This window comes from Myotis yumanensis, unplaced genomic scaffold, assembly GCF_028538775.1.
Source record: "Myotis yumanensis isolate MYYU_CA2020_CCGP unplaced genomic scaffold, mMyoYum1.0.hap1 SCAF_8, whole genome shotgun sequence".
In the NCBI taxonomy this organism is placed as follows: domain Eukaryota; kingdom Metazoa; phylum Chordata; class Mammalia; order Chiroptera; family Vespertilionidae; genus Myotis; species Myotis yumanensis.
The window spans coordinates 31,658,239-31,667,190 of NW_027223759.1; the positions used below are offsets into that span (position 1 = coordinate 31,658,239).

The 8,952-nt window shown below is 50.1% G+C and overlaps 1 protein-coding gene across 1 annotated transcript in view; it reads right to left on the reverse strand.

Moving 5' to 3' along the window:
• NGEF (neuronal guanine nucleotide exchange factor) overlaps positions 1-7,791 on the reverse strand; it is an 86,439-nt gene extending 78,648 nt beyond the window's left edge. Inside the window, exon 1 of the mRNA XM_070422418.1 lies at positions 7,640-7,791. The gene's annotated coding sequence lies outside the window, so the exon portion shown is untranslated. The remainder of the gene's footprint in view (positions 1-7,639) is intronic.
• Between the last annotated feature and the right edge of the window lie 1,161 nt (positions 7,792-8,952).

The window sequence follows — 8,952 nt, forward strand, 5'->3', positions numbered from 1 at the left end:
GCTCTGTGTATGGCGGGAAGGGTGGGGGGAGGTAGGAAGGGATGAGGGGTGGAGGCGGGGGAGAGAACAGAGCAGAAGAATGAGAGGAAGAGAGAGATGTATAGCATTACCATTTCCTGTCCTTGGTTTTCACCCTCAGCAGGCCAGGGTGTTCACAGTGCCCTTGAGTTCCCTGTGTTTTCTCCAATAGGTCTCTTAAAAATCCTTCTTACGGTTTGAAGGGACGCCTATGCATTACTTCCCAGTGGTCTGGAGCTGGACTTCCCAGTTAGTGGTATATCTAGGTTTTCAACACTCTAATTCAGGACATGGTCAGTCGTGTCCTTGTGTCCTTGGTGGGTTCTGTCCACTCACATGCTGAGCCCAGCTGTGTTCGCCCTCTGTAGGCCCCGGGTCATGAGACAGAGGTGACCCCCTCGCTCAGGCCTCAGAGAGCAGGCGGGAGGGAATTTGGTGACAATTCCCCATCATCCTAAACGTGACCGCCCCTCCTCCGACCTTTCCCTTCTGGAACTTTCTGTCATCTGTGCGGTGCTGGAAGCATTCCAAGTGTCTTTGTGCCCCTCCTGGTGTGATCCTGTGCTCTCCCTACAGGTGGGAGGGAGGGGACTCTGGCCCTGGGGAGGGTTGACCGAGGCACACGGTAAACTGAGGCACACAGAGGCATGGGCTGTGCGGGTCAAGACTCATTGAGTGTGCCTGGGCCTTGACGGTGGGCAGAGAGGGGAGTGGGAGCAACCAGAGAGAATGGTGGAGGGTGACAGAGTCATGGGGAGCTGGGGCGGGTTGGGGGCAGTGGGAGAAGGCCAGGATTTTGGATTTGGTTTGGGTGAACAAGTTATGCAAGAGGGAGATACGATACTTTTTAATAAACGAACAATAGTGGCAGAGACGTTGAGGGGCTGTGATTTCTTAAACTATCCATAGGGTTTAGACCAGCTGTTCTCAACCTGTGGGTCGCGATCCCTTTGGCGGGCAAACCACCCTTTCACAGGGGTCGCCTAAGACCATCCTGCATATCAGATATTTACATTACGATTCATAACAGTAGCAACATTACAGTTATGAAGTAGCAACGAAAATAATTTTATGGTTGGGTCACAACATGAGGAACTGTATTTAAAGGGCCAGGAGGTTGAGAACCACTGGTTTAAAAGAACCCAGAGAGTCCCCTGTTCCTCTCCAGCGTAGGATGTGAGCCTGGAATGGGAGTTTATTATAGGAGGTACATCAAACATTCAAAAAATTAATATTATTTATTTTAGAAAAATCCAATTAGCACATGGAACCTGCGACTTCACAGATGTCAATGCTTAGGATGAAAATAAACAGAGAATTTAATTTGAAGCCAACCTGTGGGCAGTATTGACAGCACAGGTGGCACGTGCATACCTTAAAAATGGCAAATGGGGAAAGTAATTGACAGTCCAGAAATACTGCCAGGAATTACCTGCATGAGCCAGACCCACTGAGTCCCATTCTCTCCTGAACGAAGGCTTTCTCCCGCTCTGTGCCAGCGGTGCCCTTAGGCCCTACACCCGACCTGCTCAACCAGGTGCCCTGGGGAGGGGGCGGCGGTGACCCCTTGTCACAAGGCCAGCAGGGGTTTTGATGACTCACTGCTCCACCCAGCTTTCTGGAACTGACCTCAGCGAGTCTGAAAATCTTCTGAAATTGTGTGCAGGGTGCGTGCTTGCTTTCACCACAGCCGAAGAGGGTCAAGGCCACTGCTCGCCGAGGTGCCTGCCATCCCATTTGTTGTGTTCACAAATCCATGTGCTTTTAATTATAAATTAACCCAAACCTTGCCAGGTGGTTGGCAGGGCATATTCAATGGGTGTGAAACAGCAGTGGCAGGTGTTTGAGGCCTGCCCCACCAAGGACAGCCTCCGGGAGGCAGCTGGGCCTTCCCCTCGAGGCTGCCGAACCCAAAGACAGCAGCACGGGGTGTTCTCTCCCCAGGGCTGGATCCCTGCCTCTAATCCTTTCTGACCTTAGCAGACTTCCCTTCTAGGCTTCTCCTTCTGTCCCCACTGATTGGGCTCTGGCCAGGGCTTTGAACTTACACCAGCTCTTGAGCTCCTGCCCGTGGCCCTGCCTGGTGCCACCCTGCCCAGTCCCCTGTTTCTCTAGGTCTATCTTCTAAGGGCCCACTTGTTCCTGGGTTCTAGAAGCCCGTCCACGCACAGCCCACCCACCCAGGTGCATGGACTTCTGTCCATCCATCGACCCCTTTCTCTCTCTGGCTATGCTGCCAGCTGTGACAATGAGGGAATAGGCCACAAAGCTAGGACTATGGACGGCCCCTGGAAGCTGAAAGCAAAGAAACACTCTCCCCCAGAGGCTCCAGAGGAAGGTAGTCCTGCCGACACCTGGGCATTGGCCCAGCAAGACCTGTTTTCCAGAACTGTAAGATGACAATTTGTGTTGTTTTAAGCTACTAGGGGCCTGGTCATTTGTGACAACAGCCACAGAAAGCTAACTCACTCTTCCACAGACGGGGCCCGAAATCTGTGTGGTTGGTCCACCATTAATTTCCTCAAATTGTTTCCACACCAGCATTTGCCAAATTCGATTTTTTTAAAAAAAAATTTGAAGCACCAGCTAAATTTGCCAAAAAAAAAGCCTTCATTTAACTAGAAATATTATTCACTAGAGGACTGATGCACGAAATTTGCGCAAGGGCTCGGCCCTCGCAGCCACGGCTTTGTCCGGAAGGTTATCTGGAAGGACATCTGGAAGGTTGTTCGGCTGTCCGGTCTAATTAGCATATTATGCTTTTATTATTATAGATTGGAGGGAAGTGGTCATCAGGTCCCCTGAGGCAACACCTAGACGGTGGACAATCTTGCTGGTGGACATCAGGCCTGAATGACTCATCGAGAGGAGTTTCTCAGAGTCGGCTGCTCAGAGCACTTGGGACAGGTGAATGCTTCAAGAGAGTTCTCTGGCCCTGCCAGCATGGCTCAGTGGTTGAACATCCACTTATGAACCAGGAGGTCATGGTTCGATTCCCGGTCAGGGCACATGCCCGGGTTTCGGGCTCAGGTTGCAGGCTCAATCCCGTTGGGGGCGTGCAGGAGCAGCTGATCAATGATTCTCTCTAATCATTGGTGTCTCTATCTCTCTCTCTCTCCTCTCCCTTCCTCTCTGAAATCAATCAAGAAATATATATATTTTTAAAAGAGAGTTCTCTGCACACTAATACACTCCTGTAGGTGCTAAATAATTGATGTAAAATGATAAATTCTCTCCCTGCTGCTCAAAGTCAACTTTTATGTTGAAAAGAAGGATCTGTTTTATTTCTCAAGGCCTACTGGGATAACAATAGCTGAAGCTGAGTGTGAGTACCTTAGAATCGTCACCTCATGGAATACTCAAGCAATCCTATATGAATTGTTACTGTCCTGTCCCATTTCCCCCTTTTTTACAGAGGAGGACATGGAGATTCAGAGAGGTTAACTGACTCAGCCAGGGTCACACAGCCAGCCAGTGCTGGAGGCAGCCTGGCTGTGGCCGAGTGGTTAAGAGCATGATTGCTAAGCTACTTCTCACCCCCTTTAATTCAGAACATTCTGACTCATGGTAAACAGCCTTTCCTGAGAACACACTCTTATAAGATCATGGAGATTCAGGGAGGAATAAAAGTAGACAGAAACAGCCTGGGTCTAAGCAGTAACAAAGGGGCCACCTTAGCCTCCACAGGCTGTGCCCGTGGTTAAAAGATATTCCTTTATTTTGGCAATTTCTGTGGTATTTCTCCAGTGAATACACAAATCGGTGATAATAATGTTTCTCCAAACATTAGCCGGGTCTGTTTATCCTAGACTGAACATCAGATGGCTTCATTCTAACCCCAAGTTAGAATCTCTCCATGTCTTAACCCTGACTTGGAACCCAAGTTAGCCGACAGCAAGTGGCTTTGATTTTGACACCGAACTGGTTCCAAAGAGGCCAAAAAACTGTAGAAAGAAAGTCCCAGGCTCTGATATCTGAGGCACTAGGGAAAATTGTCCATGTGCCAGATGCCTTTTTAATCCAGAAACAAAGAACCTTAATATCATTTCAAAGTTCACAGCTAACTTCTTTACAAAGGTACTCAACAGGAAATAAGTCTTTCCTCCAGCGTTCAAGGACCCACCAAGGAAGGTTTTTATCACTCAGATGAGAGCAGAAAACTGTTTATAGACCTATTCCCTTTCTCAAGTGGATTTATGTCTATATAGAGCATCATGGAAGGGCCCATTATGCCAGCGTTTTATCATCTTAAAAAAGTTGGAAGTTTTTTTTTTTTTAAGTCTTCACCCGAGGATATGTTGTTGTGTGTTTTTTTGTTTGTTTTTAATCCTCACCCAAGGATATTTTTCTATTGATTTTTAGAAAGAGCGGAAGAGAGAGAAATATCTATGTGAGAAACTAGGTTTTCTTACTCTACTTATCTGGGCAGCAGCAAAGAGGGCAAGGCAGCTCAGGGGCTGGAATGAAGGTGGGGAGCTCGGGAGGGGGACAGCGAGGTCATCCATCTTGTCACATCTTATCACTGCTGGCTCAGAGCAAGTGTGCAGCGAATACTGACTGGCTGAATGAGGTGTGCTCTAAGCAGCCAGTCCACAAGGAGCCCATGGTCATGGTGGGTTGAGCTACTGAGACAGCAGGTCATATTGTATGTGAACTGAGCAACCCTCCCACCAGCCACTCAGGACTGACTCTTGCCACTTCCAGGCAGAGCCTGGGGGCCAAGGTCCTCCGGCCCAGCTTGTCTTTCTTCCTTGTCCCTGCCCCAGTGGCTCCCAAGCTCCTCCAAGCCTTTTAAGCTGCTCATCTTCCGAGAACCTATGTTTTGAAGGGTCTGTCTCTGGTAGAAAACATAGTCGTTAATTAATAACGAATCAGCACCCCATTTTACAATTCATCAAAGACCTAGATACCTGATGGTCAGAGCTGTGGCAGACACCAATGCCTGAGCCTGAACCTCAGCCAGGAGTGAAAAGGAAAGGGAGAATCTGAGGCAAAGCCAGCCGGCACCGGAGTACAGAAGTGAAGGGCAGTGTGCCCCGTGAGACACGTTGGCCATACAGTGTGATCTCTGGGAGCCTTTGGGGTCCCATGCACTTTCTACCTTGTTAAAACCCTGCTGCCCCTTTCCTGTGCAAGTGTGCTATTTAAAGAACTTTCAACATCCAACTAGGGTAAGTGTGAAAAATTACTATCTCATTTTCAAGATACAGAACCTTACTTTACATAAAGTCATATCCCTCAGCCTCCTCCTCTTGCAAAAGAATTAATAAGTGATGTAAGATCATTTAATAACGTCTAGCTCAAAGGTCACCTCCTCCATGCTGGCCTCCCTGATATTTCTTTGATGATCCCCCACTCATTCGAACATGTGATTTTATTTTTCCATTCCAAAAGTAAGGTGAGTAGAAGTAGAAAGATTGAGAGATGGCTGACCCAGGTTCCCAGATACCCAGGTCCTTAATGAAGGGTATTCTCAGAAAAAGCCCCCTTTTTAGTGCTCAAAATCTTTGCCTAGACCCACTGCAGACTTCCCCGGAGCGGGGCCTCAAGGACTGCTATCAACCAAGGAAAGCAATGCCATTTCTTTGGCTTCTCTGGGCATTTCCTCGAGGTCCAGAAGCAGAGCTCTGCCCACTGAGGAAGTGGGGAAAGGTGAGCCCAAGGTGACCAGAAAGAAAATTCCTTCTGAGGCCCAGGCTGCCCAGCCCCAACAACCCCCAAAGATGCCAAGGGGAGTTCTGAATAAGACAGCCCAGAGTCTCAGAGATGTACCTCCTGCCCAGTCAGTCAAAATGCCTCAGCACCATGATCCCATAACCTTCTTTGGATGAGGAGGGTGTCCTGGGCCCCTTCATGAAGAAAGGGCCTCTAGCCTGGCCTCTGGCTTCTGCCTCTCCCACCTGTGTCCCAGCCCCTCTTCAAAGCCTCACCTTCCAGGGTGCTCAGCAATGGTGTTTTTTTTTTTGGGGGGGGGGGGCAATGATTTGATGAAGTAGTAAAGGAAGGAATCTATGCCATTTTAGGGTGGTGCTGATGGTAACCTCAGAGAGTCAGAGCTGACCCTTTACTGGGGAGGCACTGGGCTCACGGAGAGGGGAAAGGACCCCTTCCTGGGAGATGGGGTGTCTGGTCTAGGGCTGTTGAGACCAGTAGTGACTCTGGTGTCCCCGGTGGAGCCAGCAGGTGGGCAGAGCCAGCAGGTGGGCAGAGCCAGCAGTGGGCAGTTAGATTTGGCCTCCTCTGCTGAGTCTCCGGGCTGTTTTGACCACTGGTGCAGGTCTCCTGGGCTGCCCCTGCCTGAGCCAGTTCCATAGGCAAACACTTATCTCCCTCCGCCTCTGGCTGGTGGGGTCACCTCGTCTCTCCTGTGGGGAGCCCCTCCAACGGTGGGTTTTCAAGACAATTTGGACTCCAGTAAGGAGTCAAGGGAAGTGGTTATTGTCAGCTTTCAAGGACTGGAAAGTTTAAGACACCCATAGAGACACTGGTCTCTACTAAGGCCAAGCGATGCCGGGGCAGCTGGAGATGTGGTGGGAGAGAAGAGGAAAGGGAAAACCTGGGCAGAAAGTGGAGAGGGATAAGGGAAGGGGGACAAGGGGGACAGGGAGACTGGCACATTCCCACCAGTGGTCTTACGACATTAACAGAAGCACTTTCCAAAAGCCAAACCTGTGTTGGTCATCAGAACAGGGCAGAACTGTCTGAAGGACAGGAGCCACAGCCCGGGTCTGTTCAGCCAGTGACTGTGAGCCTCCCAGACTTTACATCAACACAGAAAAGAGGAGCCTACCCCACCACATCCAAGAAAGCCGTGTCCCCAGACATGGAGTCGCACCAGGCTTTGGCTTGATGCCAGACAGGTGCACAGTCCAGAAGGTTCAGAGGGGCGGAGCCTTTTGTTCTCTTGAGGTGGGACCCTGAGCGGCAGGGGCCAATGTAGTAGGGTGGCCTTGCAGGGAGCTGTCACCTCATGGCTCCCAAAGGCATCCCTCTGCGCACCTTCAGAGCCAAGTTCCACAGGTGTGCTTCCCGACCCTGAGAATGGAGCAGGCGCTTGCAGCAATCACAGTTTGTTTGTCACTTCACAGTTTACACGCAGGAGGGTTATAATTAGGGCTGGCGACATGGTTTGCGGCCTGCACGGTTGCACAGGGCCCTGCTCTTAGAAGAACCAATCACTTGATTTAAGGCTCTGATGTTGCCATTCTTAATTTTAAAATTCTTAATTCTTGAAATTCAGAATAACTTTTGAACAAGGGGCCCCACATATTCCCTTTGCTCGGGGTGCTGCAAATTATGTAGCTAGTCCTGTTTATTGTCTCACTTGCCCCCACAGCCATCACAGGAGAGGAGCCGGAGGGAAACACTCCCCCAGTTCAAAGATGGTGAAACTGAGCGCTGGCAGGAAGCGGGGTGCATGAAGCCAAGACGAGACTGGACCCGGGGAGGGAAGTCTGGGCTGTTCTCTCTTGGAGCTGCCTCTCAATGAGCAGGGGTGGGATGGTCTCCTCTCCCTCACACACCTGCCTGGGGTCTTTCCAATCCTGTCCTGGCCGCAACCTCCATTCCATCTCTCACTTCATCTCATTCCATTTTAAAAGTACGGAAACTATTTACTCACCTGCCAGTGAGGAGCTCCTGGGGCTGGGCCTCCCTGACGGCCCTTCCTGTCCTGTCCTCTGTCCTGTCCACTGGCCTGTCCCCAGCAAGATCCACACGCCCTCCGCTCTGTCGCGGAGAGCCCACAACAAACACTTTGTCCTCCCCTGCAAAGGCTTCCTGGGAAGCATTCCTGACCTTCAGACCTGCCTCGGCCCAGAGCTGGCCCCATGCCCGTGACAATCACTTCCTGGCTGGGTGTTTACCTTCCTGGGCCCCATGGGCCCAGCTAGGGTGGTGGCCACATACCTGACCCAGAGGCTGTGCGGGAGGGAAGGCATCACCCTTGCTGGAGGCTGGCGACAGCTGGTACTGTTCCCTGGTGCAAGGTAACTCTGATGGTCCCTCAGCACACCTGACTGCCCCGCCCCTTGGCCTTGGCCAGGCAGACACACAGCTCTTGAATCCGAGGCTTGGGAAAGGGCTTGGGGTCCTCTAGGTTTCCTTTCACTTCCTGCACGTGGCCATCATGCCTCAGCTTGGTCACTTCCAGGAATGGAACACTTGCTGCTTTGGGAGAACTTGCTCCATTATTATTATTATTATTATTGTTGTTATGATTATTATTTTATAATATCTACCTTCTATTCAGTGACAGGTACTGGGCTTAGTATTTTATGTAATCACTTCATGTAATCCTTTCGTAATCTCTATGAGAAGAGAATTATGCCCATTTTAAAGATGCAGAAACAGAGGCTCAGAAGTTGATGACCTTCCAAAGCCACACAGCTAGGAAGTTGGGGGTTCAAAATTCAAACTGAAGCCAATTGGTACCAAACCCTAGGCTCTTAACCACTACTGTCATTTGCTGAGTTTAATGGCCAGAATGTCCATTTTTAAAAAATATATATATTTTATTGATTTTTTACAGAGAGGAAGGGAGAGAGATAGAGAGTTAGAAACATCTATGAGAGAGAAACATCGATCAGCTGCCTCCTGCACATCTCCTACTGGGGATGTGCCCGCAACCCAGGTACATGCCCTTGACCGGAATCGAACCTGGGACCTTTCAGTCCGCAGGCCAACGCTCTATCCGCTGAGCCAAACCAGTTTCGGCAGAATGTCCATTTTTTATGTTAAACTCAAATCAGCCACTGTATTAGCCACTGATTGCTGGCAACAAGTTAACACCAACACAGTGGCTTCAAACAACACACATTTGTTTCCCACAGTTCCTGTGACCAGGAATCTGGCACAGCTAACTGGGTTCTCTGCTCAGGGTCCCTCACAGGCCAAAGTCAAGGTGCCGGGAGGGCTGGGGCCGAGTCTCAGAGC